Source organism: Oryctolagus cuniculus, chromosome 3 (assembly GCF_964237555.1).
Source record: "Oryctolagus cuniculus chromosome 3, mOryCun1.1, whole genome shotgun sequence".
In the NCBI taxonomy this organism is placed as follows: domain Eukaryota; kingdom Metazoa; phylum Chordata; class Mammalia; order Lagomorpha; family Leporidae; genus Oryctolagus; species Oryctolagus cuniculus.
Window position 1 is genome coordinate 156,144,755 of NC_091434.1, and position 22,592 is coordinate 156,167,346.

The following is a 22,592-nucleotide window of genomic DNA, read 5'->3' on the forward strand; positions in this document are numbered from 1 at the left end:
CTTTATTATGTCATCTTGACGTTTTCCTTCTAAATCAGTATACCATCATAAGGTACCACAATTACGTGGCATAATTAACACTGGTTCATTCTTTCACAGCTCCGGAGGCTAGGACCCCGAAATCAAGGTGTCTGTGGGTTTGATTTCTCCTGAGACCACTCTCCTCTGCCTGTGACATGACTGTGTTCCCAAGCTCTTCCCTCTACGCTCCCCTGCGACTTTGTCTGCTCTTACAAGGATGCTGGCCATATAGGATTCAGGTCTGCCATAATATTCTCCCCTTAATTAAATTACCTTCTAAAGGCAGTATCTCTAAATATAGTCACTGAGGTCTTGGGGCTTAGGGGTTTGGTATATGAATTTTGAGGGGCCATAACTTGGCCCATAACATCTTTTATTTTCCTCTAGCTAATGTTTATCAAGCATTCTCTTTTTTTATGTTTAGTAATCTTATTGGCCTTTCTGGTTTCACAATGTTCTTTGTTACTGCTTATTATACTATGTATGAAAATGGTGCAGAAGTCAATCAAGTTCAAGAAAACTCTGTTGACCACTTATTGGGTAGATAAATAGGAGTTTCTCTGAGTTGCCACACACTAAACTTTCTCCTGTCAGATGCTGTCATAGCAATAGATCAGGAAACCATCTTAGTCTCAACTCTGATCACAGTGACATGTGTTAAAACAGGCAACAGTCATCTTACAGGGGAGGTGAGGCAGACCTAAAAGCACTTATTCAACAATTTTACCTCTTCCTTCCAGTATGATTTGTTTGACTTTAATTCTAAATCCAGTGTGGTAAATAGACTGAACTCTCAAAGAGATAGTATTTACTTTATGAAATGTAGGCCTCTAGCCAAAAGATGATAATCAGAAATTAAATTATTAGTTCAATATTATATTATTTATGTATATATAATGGTTTAGCTCTACAGAGCTGCTTGCTACGGTTGTTGATAACTGTTTTCTGGGGGCAGTATCAAGGCTGGGAGACACAGGCCATCGGAGAGGAGGGATCTCTGACATTTTTGTGGTAGGACAGTCAGAGAGAGGCTGACTACCAGAGAAAAGAAGCCATAATAGTGGTATCTTCCTCTGTTAAACAAAAACAAATACAGAAACACCTTAAGGTCAAAGTCAAGATCCAAAAAAATAAGAAATTAAAAAGCAGACAGTACCAATTTATAAATGATATAAAATTAAAATAGAGAAAAAGGAATCACCATGGCTTCTTTTCATTCTATAAGCAATTTTCCAAGATCTACATGATTATTACTAAATCGTCCAAAGCTTTTCATTCCTTCATTTCTTTCTAGTATGAATTTTTTAAAATGAACTCAATAGCTCAGACCCTTCAGAATCATCATTAGCTTACCAGTCTTTATTTATTAATGCTTCCTCCTTACATCTTGTGCTCCCTTTTCTCCAAAGTATTTGTAAAATTCTATTCTCTTCAAACCCTTTGGCTACCATAAATTATTTCTAATTTTCTTTCTTGTACAGAAAGCTCAAATAATGTAGCATGTGTTTGTGAAGTTTCTTCTTTGCCTATTTTCAATTTTTAATATCAGCTTTTTATAGCAATTAGAAACATAACCTGTTTAAATAAAATTACACTAGTAATTATATAATTTATCATAATTATGTATATAATACATGTGTGCATATGTATAATATGTATTTCTGTACTACTTGAAAAACAAATATATAAGGTTTATCTAAAATACAGTGGAGATTTATATATATAATTATATATAGTGATACTTCACATGTAGTTGATCACATTATATAGTAACACTAGAAATATCTGATTGAAATATTTGGCAATGTACCTAAAACACGTATTTTTGCTGTTACATTAATCGTACTTAAAATATCTGCATATTTCCTGGAGTAATGGAAGATGCTACTTAGATTTCACTTCTAGACTGAGGCACACCATTCCCCAGCTGCTAAGAGTACTGTCTTCTGATGACTTAGATAATTCTCTCTCAACAGATTGTCATCAATGGAAAAAACAAATGGTCCCAGGCATCATCTCCCTCCTGGAAATCAGCATGTATTTAGTGACTGGTTGATGTGGAAATATAAAAAGCTGATGCCCTTGTCTCAAATTGGAGCAATTGCGAATCACTGCCCTGAATCTAGAGCATCCCTGGGATAACCAGGCCCACTAGTGCAGTTATACCATGATCAGTTCTTACCTCTCTCCAGTTCTGCTTCCTTTTCTCTTAACATAGATGTTGACAATGAGGACAGTTCCCAACAAATTTTCAACATGTAAATCTGTAGTTTATAATTTGTACTGTTAGTATATGGAGTGATCCATAGAAGCAGACTCAAAAATGGGGTTTTGGAAGTGGACCACCTGATATTCAGGTGCAAAAGGAGACCCCATTGTTTGTAGGTTGCTACAACGCAACTGATAAATTTTACTAACAGTGAAATGAGAGAGATAGATACACAATGGCAGGTAAAATATTTGAAAGTTTTAAAAGGGTCTTTGGAAGTACAAATTATAAGAATAACAGTATCCTGATAACTCTTGCTTGGTGCCATTTATGTACTGGAGGAAGACAATAAAAAGTAGAAGGTGATTAATCACTGAAGGAAAGTAAGTGTGAAAGGCAGGCATCTTCCTTGGAAGCATAAAAAAGAGACTCTTATCTCCTAGAGCCAGAGGGCAGGAAAACATAAGGAAGAAGCTTGTGACTTAATTAAAAAGAAGAGCAGAGTTCCAGGGAGGAGAGGACAGAGAAAACTAATGAATAGGACTAGTGCCTAATTATACGAGTAGCAAAGTTTGGGAAAGGCTTGTTATTAACCCCCTCCACCTGCTGCAGATCACGACTTGGCACAGGGCTTCTATTTGCCATGCTTGAAAACCTTGAGACCCCAGAATACACTAGACTCTCTCAGAGCCTACAGAAATGGAACACCCCTTAACTGTCAGAAAATAGAGGGATTTTTCTTGCTATTAGATGTAGCAGAATCATCTGCTTTTCAAGGCAACATGTGCTCGTTAGTAACAATGCACATCTCCCCCATGGCCAATCACCCGTTACAAGTCATGCCATGTCCAGGGAAGTTTTAAGCATGCTAAGTTAAGGAGACAAGGACTGTACTTCAAGGAAGCTACAGGACTCCTACTTGTCATGTTCCAAGTAATCTAAGTGTACTGGACCAAGAGTGCTAAAACATGAAGTTTCACAACAGAGAGGGTATTGATCCACAAATATTCTCTGGTAGTAAAAGATTCAAAATTCAAGCAAGGATCTCAGGAAACAATACTAACAAGATGTCCTTGAAAGCATGGAGAAAGTAACGATTCACACCGAGTTAAATAGAAATGTCAATTGAAGACATTGAAAGGATCAAAAGTCTCATATTCAACCTAAGGTTGAAACAATCCTCTAGCTACCTGTGTTCTGCAGAGGGACTTGGAGAGCTTCCCATTAACAAAATGGTACAGAATTCTCTACCTAGAAGAATGCTAGCATCAACATAAACCTCAATTATTGCTATCTCCTGAGCAACTGAGTTGATAAATATATATTCTCTTAGACACTTGGTAGCAAGGGAGGTTACACACTCTCTTTCTTCCCCGATAAAAGAGGACAGGCAGATGCATTTAATTGTCAGAAACAAGTTGGGTTAGATCTCTTCTAATAAGTGACAAGGTTGCAATGGTAGGCAAGAAGGCCTGATTACAAGGAATTATGGATATGGTCAATAAAATGTAGTGTCTCTTGGATCAATAAATTTGGGTAGCCAATGAGGTTATTGTTCAAATTAGTCAATCAAAGTGATAGACATAGAAAAAGATAATCAGAAAACAAAAGTCCATCATCTCCAGGACAGTCAATATACTTTTCCATGTTTATGGTCCTTGAACCCACTTCCCTACCTGCAATTACTTAAGGAAACATACAGAGGGAAAGGGATAATACCCAAACATATGGAGAAATATTGGGTCTTTGTACTGCTACGAAGACAGTTGAAGGTGCCAGCACTGTGGCACAGCGGGTTAAAGCCACAGCCAGCAGTGCAGGCATCCCATATGGGCGCCAGTTTGAGTCCCACGTGCTCTCCTTCCCATCAGCTCCCGTCTAGTGGTCTGGGAAGGTCAGAGGATGGCCCAGGTCCTTGAGATCCTGCACCCATGTGGAAACCTGGAGGAATCTCTTGGCTTCTGGCTTTGTCCTGGCCTAGCCCTATTCACTGTGGCCATTTCAGGAATAAGCCAGCAGATGGAAGATCTCTGTCTCTCCTTTTCTCTGTAACTCTGCCTTTCAAATAAATAAATATTTTTTAAAAAAGACGTAGAATAAGACAGTTGAAGGTTTATCAGTGTTTTATTTGAAGCAGAGATTGTAATTATGACCTTCAGTTGGAGTAGGGGAAGTACAATATTGCATTTTTTGGAATAGACAAACTTTTCTTAGAAACTCTTTATTGGTTCCTTCTCTATGCCTTTAGATTCATTGTAGATAGGAAGGTCAAATGGAAACCTCTAAATTGTTCCTGGTTCTCCAATCCAAGAAATTTAATAAAAATTTTTATGTAATCTCAGGGGAATGGCGAAGAATAGAGCAACTTCTAAAGACTACAGGGATGTTGGAGCATAAGATACCCCATATAATTCACAAGACTTTCTCTGCAAAAAGCAAACTAATGCTGCAGATGTTGGTGAATTCTGATAGCATAGTGGTGTTGTGTTCATTGTTTCTGTCCTTCCAGTAAGTCCTTAACTCAAACAGCTTCAATTACATGGTGGTATATTTAATCTAAAAATTGTGATCCTCAAATGTGTTTTTTCATCCTAGTTAGGAAAGCTGGTCGGAAACAGCTGGGATTGATTTGTGTAAAACAATTATATGTTCTACAATCTTGTCTTTTTATTATAAATAGTCTGAAGGCAATTAGACTATGAGCATTCCATGCACCATCACATAGTATCAATATATCAATCATATAATTTTAATAAAGCTGTATGTTAAAGGACTTGTAAGTATATTGGAGACCTTGGAAAACAACCTGGATTCCACATTAAACAAAATTACTTTTTTAAAAAAGATTTATTTTATTTATTTGAAAGACAGAGTTACAGGGAGAGGTCTAGTCAGAGAGAGAGAGGTCTTCCATCTGTTGGTTCACTCCCAAGATGGCTGCCACGGCTGGAACTGCACAGATCCAAAGCCAGAAGTCAGGAGCTTCTTCCAGGTCTCCCATGTGGGTGCAGGGTCCCAAGGACCTGGGCCATCTCCCACTGCTTTCCCGGGTCATAGCAGAGAGCTGAATCAGAAGAGGAGTAGCCAGGACTAGAACTGATGCCCATATGGGATGCCGGCACTTCAGGCCAGGGCATCAACCCACTGCAACACAGTACAGGCCTCTACACAAAATTACTTTTGCAATCCCCATCACTACAAAGGAGACTTATTGATGGTATGTCTCTGAGGTTCTGGAGAAAATATCTTTGTGCTTATGGTTACTTCTGCTACTCATTCTCTAGTAGTCATGAAAGCTACCAGCTTTGTATATGTCCCTTTGAAGTACAGATCCTGACACAAGAGGTTCTCCATTTGTGCCATGTACCTCAGCTGATTCTAAGATGTTAGACAATAAATGATAGGAAAATACGCAGTTCTGACTTTATTTCACACCTCAGCAAGGAAAGTATAACATAGAGCTCTTTGTTCCTGAAGTAAGGAATGCCATCTTACACAGAGAATTAGAGACCACTCTAGAAACAGCGTTTAGCACTCCTCTGGAAATAGGCAGAGAAAAAGCTCTTAGCTATGAAACAGTACTTCATCATGCTTTCAGAATTACTCATCGTGAACTTGGTTTTTCAGATCTATCAACTCCTGGTATATTTGTAGGCTGAATGTGGTTCAACTGGGAAAGGGAAAAGGCAAGGAGAGTGACCCAGGAAGATGGCATTAGCATTTGGCTCAGATCCCCATGGCAAAGACCACTACTACATCAAGGTCTCTCCACTTCTTACCTATGACCACATGGAGTACAGTGACATCAGATGACAGGAGGAGAAAGAGCAAGCTTTGTTCATATGTAGGTTCCCTCCATGTTAGATGCAGGCTGAAAAGTTCTGCTGGTGCATCTTAGCTCTATTGAAAGACCGCAGGAAGGAGAATTCTCTCAACAGGCAAAACTTCAGGTGGGATGCTTTCGAAGAGGCCTACCTATGGTAGGAATATATGGAAATGCATGCAGTGACAAGCGGCTTGGATGATTGGTATGGAGGCCTAGAAAGGGAAAATTTTGAAGACCAGGAATAGGTCAAGGAAGGAGAAATGCCAAAGCCATTATTAAAGTGGGTGCAAAGGGTGAGTTTCTTTGTCTTGCTGATCAACTCCCACCAAAGAGTATATGCTACAGATTGGACACTATCAAAACAGAAAGGTAAAATTATTCAACTAGAAATTCTGCCTTGATCAGCTAGCTACTATTATTGTCCACTCCATAGAAGTCACAATAAACTCTCAAAGAACCCCTAATGGTAAGGATGAGAGATATGCATGGGACCAACTGCATGAGTTACTACTCAAAAAGCTGATTTAGTTACTTCTTTTGCTAAACATCCACCTGGCAAACCACAAAGTCTAGTGCTAAATCTGGATACAGTACACTACATTACCTAAAAGAAACAAATCAGCCACTTGGTGATATGTGGATTACATTATAAATTTTCACCCCTGGAAGGGACAAAAGTTAATTTTGATACATATCTCAGGTGTAGGTTTGTATATGATGCTTCATATCTTTTTTTAAAGATTCTTATTTATTTATTTGACAGGTAGAATTATAGACAGTGAGAGAGAGAGACAGAGAGAAAGGTGTTCCTTCCGTTGGTTCACCCCCAAAATGGCTGCTAAGACTGGCGCTGCACCGATCCGAATCCAGGAGCCAGGTGCTTCCTCCTGGTCTCCCATGCTGGTGCAGGGCCCAAACACTTGGGCCATCCTCCACAGCCTTCCTGGGCCACAGCAGAGAGCTGGACTGGAAGAGGATCAACCGGGACCAGAACCCAGCACCCATATGGGATGCCAGCGCCACAGGCGGAGGATTAACCTAGTGCACCACCGCGCCAGCCCCAATGCTTCATATCTTAAGAGCTTAAAAGACATTTGATCCACTAACATAGATTGAACATGACATCGCTTTGGACTAAGGAAGCACTTTGTAGGATAAAGAGTTCAATAGGAAGAATATGACCACTGAGTCCACTGATGTTATCAGATACCACAATTTCCAGAAGCTCATGAAGTGCTGTGTCCTCAAGAGGGAAGAATATATACCCTATTGTGGGAGGAAGGATGAAAAGACTATATAAATGAGCTCATCAAATGCTTACATCATTAAGATTATGTAAATTCTCCATGTTGAAGAAGAGTGAGAAATTCAACCTTGATCTCTTTGATTTACCATTTTCTTTTTACGATGAATCATGATCTTTCCACACTGGGACTTAAATCAAAGGACTGCTCAGACAAAAAGAACAGCAGAAATAAATAGCAATAGTAAGCAATGGATGACTAACATTGCAGTGTAGTGCCACACTTAAAAGCAATAATGTTCATGTTTTAGTACGGAAAAACTGTTAATCAATGTAAATATCCATCAACATGGAATTGGTCATATAAAATATTGCATATGTACCTGATAGACATGCAACCATTTGATTTTTTTTGTTAATTGATAGGCGACTTCCCAAGGTTAGTAGGTACATGGCAGAGAAGAGCCTTGGACACAAAGCATATTACTCACCCTTCACCAATCCATCTGATGCCCTTCTGAATTATGTATTTTATCATTTTTATGTATTTAGGTTGAAACATATAATCATGAACTGACTAGTAATCACTATATATGCACAAAATCCACAGTAAAAGATAACAAATTTTCCATGTTTTCTAAATAAATCATAACATTGGATACATCTCATTATAAGACATTATGTAAAAATTAGAATAAATATAAAATGTATAATGTGTTTATATTCATCAACATACAAACACTGGATATTAATCACAATATGTTAAAATTTGGTCTACATCATTTTTATAATTTAACATTTTTCAAATACTTGCACAACTTTTGAATATGAAAATAAAAACTATATTATGATAAAAATATGCCACAGAGAATGCAAATAATGTTAGATGATATAAAGCCCTATTCAACCCAAGTTCAAAAAATTTTAATGGTGTTTTTAGAAATGATGTTTCTTTCTTAGGCATGCATCCATAAGTGAACTGAAGTCAATAACTTTTCTTCAAAATGAATTCTAGGGAGGTTGTTCTCCAGGGAACAAAATTTTCTTGTGGAGAACAACAAGACCAATACAAGACACAAAGTAGAACATTAGGTCAAATGATAGTAACAATTACATATAAGTGGCCATATTGCCTACTTCAATGTCACTCCTGATTCTTCCACATTATTTTATCAATGGAATCTCTTAAATCCTACTATCCGTTTTGTGAATTAGAATCAAAGAACAAGTGAATGACTAAGTTCCACCCTCTTTTATTCTTTCATCATAAACACACTCCTATTGTCAAACACACCCTCTTTAATAAAAAAAAGATAGCTAAATAAAATATATAAAATATGTGCCCTTTTTCATAAAGAAGGAAATGAATGTTCAAGGAAGACAAATGAACATAAGGTATAATTATACATTTTTCCTGATTTTCTGTTTACAAAATGTTCATTTTCAAACAGAAAAGACAGAGTAAAACTGATAGAGACCATGCATGGGACCTTGTCTTGTTCTTGTCATGTCAGGTAATGTTTAAATACCTGGTGTCACGTAGATAAACATAAATCTCCCCAATCCTCCAAAGTAGACTTCTGGACTTTTTTTTAAATACTATCTTTCCAAAAAATTTTGATTAACTTGTAATGTCTGCACATTTTTATGGGGTGCAATGCAACATTTCAACCCATACACATTATCATTAACAAATCACACTAGGCAACTTATCTTTCAATTCTCTTATGTTTTCTTAGCATTTGGAGTCTACTAGCTCCTCTCTTCCAATTATTTTTATATAATATAATGCATTGCCATGAACTATTGTCACTGCACTGTGCTAGGTTACACTAGAATCTACTGCCTTCACCTGACTGCATTGTGGCAGACAACTTCTCCCCTTCCACCAATAACCAGCCTCTGGTAATCACTAATTTAAATTCAGATTGACTATTTTAAATTATCTTTCATTTATTTAACAGGCAGAGAAAAAGACAGTGACAGAGACATAGACAGAGAATGCCCATCTACAGTTCTTTTCCCCAGATTCTCATGACAGAGGTGCACCAAGCCAAAGCTGGGAGCAGGGAACTCAACTTTGGTCTCCCCCAAAGCTGGAACTTGGGGCATCATCACCTGCTGCCTTCCAGGATGCACGATAGCAGGAATCCAAAATCTGCACTGTAGCCCAAATCCAGTTTCGAGTGGTTTAATTTCTAGACCAAATGTTTGCCTCTTGACTATATATATTTACTCCCACATATGAGAGAATGCATGTAGTAGTTGTGTTTTTACATCTGGCCTATTTCACTTAACATTTGATGTCAGTTCTATCCATTTTGCTGCAGATTTCAGGATTTTGTTATTTTTAATGACAGAATATTACTCTATTGTTTATGTATATTTTCTATAAAATTTTCTATAAAAAGAGCATCCAAAGATAAACAATGTTATTAAGAAAAAGGATGTGAATAAACTCAAATGAAGAAACAGAAATGTCCCAAAAATACATGAAACTAATGCTTACTATCATTAGCCACCAGGAAAACTCAAATAAAAACCACAATTACATATCAGCTCATGCCAGTTAGGAGGGCTATTATCAAAAAGACAAATAAAAAAAAATATGCCAGTGAGGATGTGGAAAACAAGGGGACTCTGACATACTCTTGGTGAGAATGCAAATTAGAATAGACATCATGGAGGACACTACGGAATCCCTCAGAGAACTTAAAGTAAATCTACCATATGATGTAGTTATCCTACTCTGGCTATATATCCAAAAGAAAGGAAATTAGCTTGTCACAGATATATATATATATATATATATATATATATACACACACACACACACACACACATCCACATTTATTGCCTTTGTGGGATGCCAGTGTCACAGGCAGAGGCTTAGCCTACTATGCCACAGTGCCGGCCCCAGCATTTTTAAATTTTAGTTTTACTTCTCAAAATTACTTGTTGTCTATGTAATAAGTTAGTTATGTAAAGTTTATTGTAACAATTAATAGTTCCTGTCTCCACTTTCTTTTATTTATTTATTTATTATTTATTTTTTTGACAGGCAGAGTGGACAGTGAGAGAGACAGAGAGAAAGGTCTTCCTTTGCCATTGGTTCACCCTCCAATGGCCGCTGTGGCTGGCACGCTGCGGCCGGCGCACCACGCAGATCCGATGGCAGGAGCCAGGTGCTTCCTCCTGGTCTCCCATGGGGTGCAGGGCCCAAGTACTTGGGCCATCCTCCACTGCACTCCCTGGCCACAGCAGAGAGCTGGCCTGGAAGAGGGGCAACTGGGACAGAATCCGGCGCCCCGACCAGGACTAGAACCCGGTGTGCCGGCGCTGCAAGGCGGAGGATTAGCCCAGTGAGCCGTGGCGCCGGCTTTTTTTTTTTTTTCCTGTCTCCACTTTCCTCACAATTATCCCTCTCCAAATCAATCACCTTCAGCCCTTTAAGAATTTACATATTTATATTCATATCTCTACATAACATTCTTGTATTTTGAATTCTCAAGTGTTCAGTTCCAGGCACTATAGTATATGTCAGGGCCACCATAACAAGCTACACAGACTGAACAGATTAAATTATAGACATTTGTTTCCTCAGAGTTCTGAGTTTGGAAATCCAAAATGAAGGCAGCAGCAGGCATACTTTTCCTTTTTTTTTTTTTTTTTTTTTTTTTTACAGTGAGAGACAGAAAGGTCTTCCTTCTGTTGGTTCACCCCCCAAATGGCCGCTACGGCTGCCATGCTGCGCTGATCCGAAGCCAGGAGCCAGGTGCTTCCTCCTGGTCTCCCATGCAGGTATAGGGCCCAAGCACTTGGGCCATCCTCCACTGCGCTCCCAGGCCACAGCAGAGAGCTGGACTGGAAGAGGAGCAACCAGGACAAAACCGGCGCCCCAACCAGGACTAGAACCTTGAGTGCCGGCGCCTCAGGCGGAGGATTAGCCTAGTGAGCCGCGGCCCCAGCCAGATTTTCTTTTTTAAGATTTATTTATTTGAAAGTCAGAGTTATAGAGAGAGAGGGGCAAACACACACACACACACAGAGAAATCTTCGATCTGCTGGTCCACTCTCCAGTTATCCACAAAGGCCAGGGCAAGGTAAGGCTGAACCAGGAGCCAGGAGCTACATCCAGGTCTCCCACATGGGTGGAAGGGGCTCAGGCACTTGGGCCACCCTCTGCTGCTTTCCCCAGGTCATTATCAAGGAGCTGGATCAGAAGTAGAGCAGCCGGGATACAAACCAATACCCACAAGGGATGCTCATGTTACAGGTGGTAGATCTACTTGCCATGCCACAACACCAGCCCCTCATTGCTAGTTTAAATTTCAGTTTTAAGTGGAATGCTAAATAATTTACCAGTTTTCTTTCTGCATTTCAGACCTGGTAAATCTATATCTTGGTAAATATATACTTTAATATTTTAGTGTGTCTTCTGGTGAAAACAAAAACATATGTGCATAGGGCCAACACTGTGGCATAGTGGGTGAAGCCACTGCCTGCAGTGCAGAAATCCCATATGGGATTTGCTTTGAGGTCCGGCTGCTCCACTTCCAATCCAGATCTTTGCTATGGCCTGGGAAAATAGTAGAAGACAGCCCAATTGCTTGGGCCCCTGCACCCATGTGGGAGACCTGGAGGAAGCTCCTGGCTCCTGGCTTCGTATTGGCACAGTTCTGCCCGTTGAGGCCGCTTGGGGAGTGAACCAGTGGATAGAAGACCTCTCTCTCTCTCTGCCTCTGCCTCTCTGTAACTCTGCCTTTCAAATAAAATAAATAAATCTTAAAAAAAATGTGCACTAGTGGTAATCCATTACTTCAAAATACAAGGAATCCTCAAAAAGCTTGTGGAAAAATGAAATTGAAAGATGAGTTGAGAGGCAGACATTTGACGTGGTGATTGGGATGCCAGTTGAGATATCTGCAGTCCATGTCAGCAGTGCCTTGAGTTCAATGCACAGCTCTGACTCTGGACTCCAGTTTTTGGCTGGTGCAGACTTTGGAAGAAAGCAGGGATTGCTTAAGTTCATGCAACCCATATGGAAAACCTGGATTGATTCCGTGGCTCCCGGATTTGGAAGCAGCCCAACTCTTGCCATTGTGGGCATTTGAGGACTAAACTAGGAGGTGGGAGAGACCTCTCTCTCTCTCTCTCTCTTTCTCTCTCTCTCTTTCTTTCTGCCACTCACGTAAATAAATGAATAGGTTTTTAAAAAATTCCAGCCATTATTAAATATTTTTTAAAAAGATAGGTCAATTTTAGTGGAAGAAAATTTGAAATCCAGGCTTAGTTTTTCATAATATGCATTTTCCATGAACTTTAGAAGACCACTTAAAGCATGTCTGTCCTTAAACTAATCTCTCTGGATGTGTATACTGTCCATATTCTTTAGTTCTGTTTTAGGGAATCATCACTCTTTTATTGCTGAGAGTAGATAGTAGTCCTTTACTGCCTCTTTCCTTATTTTGCTCCATCTATTTTGTCGATCAATCTTCCATTTCTTCCTTTAAGTAATTTCTTTAGGTTTCCAATTTCACTGCTTTCTTGGCATCTCTATTCTGGTTGATCTCGATGTTATTTAAATTCCAGCTCAGTAAACATGAAGCAAATCCAATAGATTTGTGTTGTATTACCCAAATGTTTGATTTCACATACTCAATGAACCATTCAGAAACAAATGGTGAAAATGTTTCAGTCTAAAATTAAGTTAAAACCTGTATGTATTTATTTAATCTCCTTAAATATCACAATTTATTGACATCTTAAAGGAGAAAGGGGAGAAATAAAATCCAAGTAAATAAACAATGACTGTTTTATTATTGTATCATAAGTTCAATTCAAAAAGATTTGGAAAATAGTATTTTCTAATTATTAAGTTAATGTATCTACTAAGGCAAAGCATATTCATTTATTCAACTAATTAATGCATGAAATATTCAATAACTACTCTGGATCTATTATTTGCTTGCAATGAAGATATAAAACTTTTTATTTAAAAAAAATCTATTTATTTGAAAAAGTTACAGAAAGAGAGACATATCTTCTCATCTGCTGGCTCACTTCCCAGATGGCTGTAATAGCCAGGCCTTGGCCAGGCTGAAGCCAGGAATCAGGAGCTTCATCCTGGGCTCCCAAGTGCATGGCAGGAGGCCAGACATTGGGGCCTTCTTCCACTGCTTTTCCTTACCCATTAGCAGGGAGCTGCACCTTAAGTGGAGCAGCTGGAACATGAACCATTCAGGACCATATGGGATGCCAGTGTCACAGGTGGTGGCTTTACACACTTTGTCACAATGCTAACCCTTTAGATAAAAATTTTAAAGTGAAATATTGAAGGGGAGGTCCCAATGCTCTCAGTCTGATAGGAATTATAAAACAGGATTCAATATCATATGCTATATCAGAGATAGGGATAAGGCCAATAGAGGATAGAAAAAATGCAATGTAGAAAAAAATACTTTTTATTTCCTCTAAAATGAAGAGGAAAGGGAGGGAGGGATGAAAGGAGGGAGGAAGAGAGAGAAATTCAGTCTACTAGGTCGCTTCCCAAATGCCTGCAACAGCCAGGGCAGCACCAAGCTGAAGCCAGGAGCCTAAAACTCAATCTAGGTCTCCCACCAGGACACAAGTACTTGAGCCATCAACTGCTGCCTCCAAATATGTACATTATCAGCAAGCTGGATTGGAAGCAGAGTTAGCTGGGACTTAACCCAGGCATCCCAATATAGGATGTGGGCAACCCAAGTGACAGCTTAATCACTGTACCACAATGCCCACCCCAAAGGTGCAATTTTAAACTCAATCTAGCTAGCATCTCTAGGTAAGGAGGGCTTCTGAGAGAAAGAAGCACTTGAAATTCTTATTAGGAGGGAGACTGTTCTAAGAAGAGACATCAAGGAATGAGATAGGAAGATGCATTGAAGCAACTTTTCATGTTATCTTTTCACAATTCATTTTGTATTATTATCACCTAGAATAGATCACTGTTCATATTATATACTTAAAATATTATTATGAAATTAAAACATTATTATTGAATTTCATTAATATAAATGAATGCACCATAAATGTTTATTACTGAAACCAAACAAAAAAGAAAAGAAAACACACTACAAGGTAATATCCTTGGTCTTTTTATAGCTATCATTATCTTTGTTCTTGGAACTATATTTAACATGCTGTAGTCTCTGCCCTCAGAATGATGAATAGCCCTATTGGAAAAGACTGAGACTTGTGCAAATAGCACATAATAGAACAATCTGTCCGTGATGTACGCAAAGCAGGGGGTTTTATAGTAAGATTTCCCAAGTAAAAATCAAGAAACCTAGGTTCTATTCCCATACTTCTCACTAATTAGTTGTGTGACCTTTTTATAATCAATTATCATTTCTGTATTTCATGTTCTTCATTTAAAAGAGTGACTTGCATTAGGCAATGGCTAAGTTTCTTTTCAGCTTTTAAGTCATATATGTCAGTAAAATGACAAATGGACAATATTCACCTCCATTTATTCCTTTTTAATTTTTTATGGCAAGAGTTGACCTTTATTTCTAAGGTCATCACAGAAACAAACTTGTCTCTCTCCCTAACTCCTATGTAATTGTGTTTCTGGCTGTCTTATCACTTACTGTGGGATGAATTTTTTTTTTTTTAAGATTTATGTATGTATTGATTGATTTGAAAGGCAAAGTAACAGAGAAGGAGAGACAGAGACAGAGATCTTCCATCTACTGGTTCATTCCAAAAATCACTGCAACAGCCTGGGTTGGGCCTGGCCAAAGCCAGGAGCCAGGAGCTGGGACCTCCATCCTGGTTTCTCATATACAGATCTGAAGCAGGGTAACTGGGACACGAATGGGCACTCTGCTATGGGATGCCAGTATGGGCAAAAAGGCACGTTACCTACTGCCCTACAACACCATCCCCAGAATAAAGTTTAGAGTGTATGTTCTGGTGCTAGAAAGTCTCTTGTTAATTATATAATTTTGCTGTTTACTTACCAGCTGAATGATATTGCATACATCTCTTAATCTATCTGGATGTATATATGTATATATATATAGAGAGAGAGAGAGCGCGCTTCCATTAGCTGGTTCACTCCTCAAATGGCTGCAACAGCTGGGACTGTACCAGGCCAAAGCCAGGAGCCAGGAGATTCTTCCAAGGCTCCCCCGTGGGTAGCAGAGGCCGGAGGACTTAGGCCATCATACCCTGCTTTCCCAGGCTCATTAGCAGGGAGCCAGATTGGAAGTGGAGCAGCGGGGCCTTAAACTGCCTGAGTTGGTGTGCCAGTGTTGTAGGTGGAGGTTTAGCCCATTATGCCAAAATGTGAGCCCTTAATAGGGATTCTAATAATACTTCTTTATAAAATTATTGTGGTGATTGAATGAGTTAATGCTTCCAAAGTGTTTAGAAGAAGACTTGGCACAGGCTAAGTTTTCAATAGGCAATTTATCAAATTATTGTTTGTTAAGATGTTTACATACCCAGTTGTATCCTGTTCCACTGGGCCTTGTGAAAAGAATTGGTAGGACATAGCATGAGGAAAAAGCTGAACTCCTCTGCAGGTACAGGACCCCAGAGGCAGTCGTGCCTGTCTTGCTCTGTAGCACACACGTGTTTGTTCTACTTAGATATCCCGGTAAGGAGTGTTGAATCCTTCTCACACAAAGTCCTTGAATGGAGACCAACTCCTCTGAGTGCCCTGTAGCATCTAATAAAGTGTCATTATCTGATCCTTCACCCTTAAAGAGAAATAAGTTTAAATGAGCAGGACCAACCACAAAATTAGCAGACCATAGTCCAAATGAAAATATGAGTTTGCTATTCAGAAAGCAGAGAAAGAACCTAAAATATAAAATATGTTCCTTTCTTCTGCATGTCTTCTCTAGGGTATATAGTAGATTGGACATTACAAAAGAAATCTTTCAATTAATTAATAGAAACTAATAATAGACCCCATATATATGTGTGTATATAGATAGATAGATAGATAGATAGATAGATAGATATTCAACTCATTTTGAAAAGTTACCAAGTGCATCAATTGGGAAAAAAAATCTTTTCAATAAATGATCCCGGAATAGCTACATACCAATATAGGAAAAATCAATATAGGAAAAATGTATTTTGACCCTTAACTTATAAATACAAATTAACTCAAAAATAAAGTCATAGACATAAATATAAAAAGCTAAAACTAAAATTAAAATAAAACAAACATTTTGAAGAAAACGTAGGAGAAAAACTACAAGGGTCTTGGATAGGCCAAGATTGTTTTAGGACATGAAGCATGAATATGAAAAATAGCTGATGAATTGAGCTTCACTAAATGACAAACTTCTAGTCTTCAAAGGAGGCCATGAAGAAAATAAAAAGGCAAGTCACATACCAGAATAACATATTCACAATACTATCAAGCTTTTTTTAAAACTGTATAACTCAAAAATAAATGAGTAACTATCACTACAAAAGTAAAGGATTTAAGATGATACTGCATTGAAAAGGATAATAAATTGACAACGTATGCATATGTACTTACAACATTACTTGTTATTAGGGAAATTAAAGTTCACAATTTGATATAAATATGTATATTTATTGAAAGGGTTATAATTGAAAAATTACAGTGACAAGGATTAATGAGGTTTTAGAGCAACTAGAACTCCCATTCTTTGCTGGGGGATGTAAAATTCTACAACCACATTGTAAAATATTTTAGCAGCTTATTCAATAAACACATGTATAATAAACCTAGCAATTCCTGTTCCAGGTAATAACCAGGAGAAATGAAAACACAAGTTCCCTGAAGACTTTTTAAAAAATCTCGTAGGACCTTTGTTCAGATGTCAAGGACATGTCCTATGATTGCTTTCACATGAAATTCTAAAATGGACAAATCTAATTTAGACTGGAAACTTAAGAAGAAAAACAGGTAAGTGATTTCCTGAGGTTCAATGATTGATGTTGCATGTGCTTTTGTTTACTACAACAAAATAACTGAGACAGGCTACTTGTGAGGGGAAGGAAGACCTATTTAAGTCCTCAGTTTTGGAGGCTAAAACTCCAAATTGCCTGATGATACAGGCTCTCTGGAAGGACCCAGAAGAATGGTGGAACATTTGCAGAAAGATCACATAGTGAGTCAGGAAGCAGAAGAGATGAGTGACTCCAAACTCAGACTTTTGTACCAACCTTCTCAAAAGAAATCCAGAGGTTATACGAGTACTGCGTACTGGTGGCATGTCCTCAGTGACCTAAGGACCTCGCATTGGGCTCCACCTCCCAAGGTTCCACCAACCACCAAAAGTGCCACCCTGGGGACCAAGCCTCTACTACATGGACCCGTTGGGGACATTAAAACTAATTCTCAAACCACAGAAAGGGTTAAATTAATTGTGAAGGATACAGGGAATATTTTTGGGAGATGCAAGTATGCTATAGTTTGCTGGTGGTTACTCATCAAAATATAAACTCAAATGGAGACATTTTATATGTAAATCAAGCTGAATCAATTTTATTTCAAAAAGATTTGGGGATTTTTTTTTTTTGTATATGATCTTGATGAAGTCAATGTTAATCATCTCCAAAATTACCACATTCTTTCATACTCTGTGATGTGAACTCTACCTAAACCAACCCCAAAGCTGAGCTGTTCTTTCTAGCTCCATTTGCAAGCAACTGTTCTCTTTATCCAGATTCAAGTATGCCTTAAAGTAGAAACCTCAAAGTTATTGGAAGGAAACCCATATCCTCACATCATTCTTTTTGTTTTTTATCCTTTGGAAATATATTTACTGATATTAAACTTTATATTCAGAAGGGATTCTATTCAAGGTATTCATATGTTCTATTTTATTTCGAATGACAATTATCTGTTTGAATATTAGAAGACAGAAGTTTTTAGAATTTTATAGATGACATCTTATTATGTTTTATCCAACTTGAAATATAGTTTCATGGGTATTTATAGAGATTTACAAGGAAATTCTATAAAAAAAAGTGTTTCAATTTCTGTTACTGCCAAATATTTGCCCCTCCTTCCACTTCCCAGAAATTAGCTCCTTTGCTGGATCCACCGGCATTGAATCATTGAATTCATCATGAGGCTGTAACTATGGCAATATAGTCTAGACTAGAAAAGTCATTTAATTATTAACTTTTACTTTATTTCCATAAGTAAAAATTATCATAGAATTTTCAATGATCAAATTTGATCTTATGGGAAATGTTTGCACACTGGTTTTATTGATAATCCAACGAAACCTAACTGAGGTGCTACAGCAGAGTGTACCCAGTTCCCCTGCCCATAAAAGTGAAAAACATATGTTTTGAGGTGTTGGCAACTATCAAATTTTGTCATGTTATCTAAACTATGTATCTCTGATGCCCAGTTAAATGACAATGAAACTTATCTTATAGGACAGGATGGCTTACAAGCTGTGCCATTTGCTTATACATCTGGTGCAAAGACTTTGAACTCTGGTGAGCTGAGGATTTATCATGATTTTCTTATCAGAATTTAAAACATATGTATATGAATGACAGTATAGTATTCATTTGTTTAGTTTCTCAAGCTTAAGCATTGCAGTTTTGGGTATTGTATACTACAGATTTATTTTAGTCACATAAGCATAAAATTGTATGTAGCTAAACATATTCCTATTGAACACACATATGAACAGTTCAACAGCTTGATGTAATCCTTGTAAAAATGATAAGTATCTGCTAAGACATAAACATTCAACAATGAACATGTGTTACACACTGAATTGATGAGAGAATGGATCTATGTATAGTTTAGATGCTTTGCAGCTTGTGACTTGAAGTCAAATTATATTTTCCTGTCCTAAAACACATTTCTTTGATTATAAGTGGTAATCTACTAACAATATTTTATTTGTGGATAAGAATGATGCCACCAAAGTGTGGAAGAGTAGGAAGTTCTTTACAGTCTAGTGGAATTAAAAACTGTAGCATCACCATTCACCATCCTTAATTTCCACGTTAAGTAATTTTTCTAATTAGCAGAAATGTATGTATAAGCAATGCTCACTTTAAACTTATCCTAGTAAACTATTTTTGTCCTGCCATTTAGGTCCCTCAGTCACTTCTAAAATTTCAGTAATATCTAGGCCTATTAACAAATCTTCAAAATGATGGATAGAGTCAAATTTCTTTTAAGATGGTGTTTAACATGTTATTATGTTAGTTTTTTTACATTACATTTATTCACGTATAAGTGTCTCTTGTGTTTTTCTTTTCTCAAGATGTACTATGATATGAAGTGGAAAAAAAAAGTATATTTAGGGTCAGATGGCAAAAGTCACTCTGTCTGCAATGAGAAATGAGACTAATTGAAGATCATTCCATCTTTACAGAATTTAAAACATGATCAACATAACTATGCAGATATAAGGTTCTGGAGGAGAAATTACATACTCGGTGCTATGAAAAAAAAACATTAAAGAGTAGGGTGTGACTGAAGACATTTTGAAAGAGGAGAAAAATGACACTTAAATCAAAGGAAATAGCCACAACATGTGTAAAAACAACCCTGAAACTTGCAGTGTTCTGACATGGCTACCTTAGTAAGTGTGTGTTCATGGTAATTTGAGGGTTGTAATGGTGGAAGAGGGGCACAATTGTAGAAAAAGAAATGGAACCCTAGCAGCAAGTATTCAGCTTTATACTCCAGGTAATGGTGAGTTCTCCAAGAGAGAAGAGTGAAGTAAATCTCTTTATTTTTGTATTCCCAATATATCAATGTGCCTTGCAGATCTTACTTGGAGAACGGGGAGCTCTTGCAAGGAGGCCAGCTTTGGAAGCTCTGGCAACAGGCTACCTGGATGAAGAGGACTGACAGTAGGAACAGGAATGAAGCAGAATAGTAGACTTGAAAGTCTTTATATCTTGCTATGAACACTTTACTTTTAGTTCTAAAGCTAGATAGTAAACATTCATTGCCTCAACACAGAAGGTACTCCGATTCAAATTCTTATTTTACCCTATTCAGTGAAACCTTGCCAGCATCCAGTGGACATGCTGATACTTTGGGAAGAAATGGTACTTTTTTTTCTCATCCAAACCTCCCACTCCTAAAAATAGCTCCTGTTGTTAGGATCACACAAATATTTAGCTTTTCTACATCCTGCCACATTGGTTAGAATTTTTTTTCTCTTTCTTCTTTGCTCCCATGTTTCATTGCTTGAACCTTCCAATCTATTTTTTATTTTCTTTTTCATTTTTACTCCTTTTATTCTTTTTAACTTTTTATTCAAGGTGTACAGGCTTCAAACATTTCATAAATACAATATTTTTTTTGACAGGCAGAGTGGACAGTGAGAGAGAGAGAGAGAGAGAAAGGTCTTCCTTTTACTGTTGGTTCACCCTCCAATGGCCGCTGTGGCTGGCGCGCTGTGGCTGGCGCGCTGCGGCCAGTGCATCGCACTGATCCGAATCCAGGATCCAGGTGCTTCTCCTGGTCTCCCATGGGGTGCAGGGCCCAAGCACTTGGGCCATCCTCCACTGCACTCCCAGGCCACAGCAGAGAGCTGGACTGGAAGAGGGGCAACCAGGACAGAATCCAGTGCCCCGACCGGGACTAGAACCCGGGGTGCTGGCGCCGCAGGTGGAGGATTAGCCTATTGAGCCGTGGCACTGGCCCATAAATACAAATTTGGAACATAATGATTCTTCCCACCCTACCATTCCTTCTGCCTGAACTCCTAGCCAACTTCCTCCTCTCTCTCCTATTCCCACTCTTAATTTCTACAAAGATCTATTTTCAGTTTCCTTTATACTCATAAGATTAACCCTACAGTAAGTAGAGAGTTCACCAAACAATATGAGGACAAAAAAAAAAAAAAAAAAAAAAAAACCCACAATAAAAACACTGTCCCTCAACAGTAGAAAAAACTGTTATAAACAATCATCGAATTTCAAATGTTAATTTCAGTCAAATACATTACATTTTAGATACTCCCTTAGTTACAGATCAGGGAAAACATATTTGTATTTTTGTGATTGCCTTATTTCACTAAATATAATGGTTTCCAGTTGCATCCATTTTGTTGCAAATGACAGGATTTCATTTTTTTGTTGCCAAGTAGTATTCCATAGTGTATATATGCCATGATTTCTTTATCCAGTGATCAGTTGATGGACATCTGGGTTTAGTCCATATCTTAGCTATTGTGAATTGAGTTACAATGAACATGGAGGTGCCAATAACTCTTACATATGCTGATTTCATTTAGTTTCTGTAAATTCCCACCTGGGTCACATGGTAGATTTATTTTTAGTTTTCTGAGGTATGGTCATACTGTCTTCCACAATGGCTGAACCAGTTTATCTTCCCACCAACAGCAAATTAGGGTACCTTTTCCCTCACATCCTCACCATCATGTATTGGTTGGTTGATTTTTATAAGAGATCCATTCTACCTGGGGTGAGATAAACCCTTACTGTGGTTTTGATTTATATTTTCCTGATGGCTAGTGGTCCTGAACATTTTACTCATCTGTCTATTAGCCATTTGAATTTCCGCTTTGAAAAATGCCTCTTCAAGTCCTTTGCCACTTCTTATCTGGATTGTTTGATTTTTGTCATTGAGTATATTGAGCTTTTTATAAATTCTGAATGTTAATCCTTTATCAGTTTCATAGTTTGAAAATATTTTCTCCTATTCTGTTGGTTACCTCTTCACTCTTTGCAGTACAGAGGCATCCCAGCTTGATGTAATACCATTTGTCCATTTTAGCTTTGATTGCCTGAGCTTCTGAGGTCTTTTCCATGAAGTCATTGCCTATGCCAAGTTTTGCAGTGTTTCTCCAATTTTCTCTAGTAATTTGATGCTATCAAGTCATAGGTTTAGGTCTTTGATCTATTTTGAGTGGATTTTTGTGTAAGATGTAAGATAAGGGTCTTGTTTCCTTCTTCAGCATGTGGAGATTCAGTTTTCCAAGCACCATTTGTTGAAGAGACTGTCCTTGCCCCAGTGATTGATTTTGGCTCCTTTGTCAATGACTAGTTGTAGATGAATATATTCGTTTCTAGAGTTTCTATTCCATTCCATTGGTGTACACCTCTGGTTTTTTTTTCCAGTACTTGGCTGTTTTTATTAAATTGCTTTGTAGTATGTCTTGAAATCTGGTGTTGCAATGCCTCTGGCTTTGTTTTGGTTGTAGAAGATTCCTTTAGCTATTTGGGGACTCTTGTGCTTCCATAGGTATTTTAGCATAGCTTTTTCTAGATCTGAAAAGAATGTCATTGATATTTTGATTGGGTTC

The 22,592-nt window shown here is 37.9% G+C and overlaps 1 long non-coding RNA gene across 2 annotated transcripts; it reads left to right on the plus strand.

The window, feature by feature from the left end:
• Window positions 1–28: 28 nt before the first annotated feature.
• Window positions 29–20,731, plus strand: LOC103348674 (uncharacterized). Of its 2 annotated transcripts, XR_007920510.2 has the most exons (5): window positions 29–260; window positions 17,075–17,236; window positions 18,724–18,786; window positions 19,683–19,892; window positions 20,081–20,731. It is a non-coding gene; the product is annotated as an uncharacterized lncRNA (long non-coding RNA). The 2 variants fall into 2 exon arrangements; XR_007920511.2 differs by lacking the exon at window positions 18,724–18,786 and having other exon boundaries at window positions 20,081–20,728.
• Window positions 20,732–22,592: the final 1,861 nt, after the last annotated feature.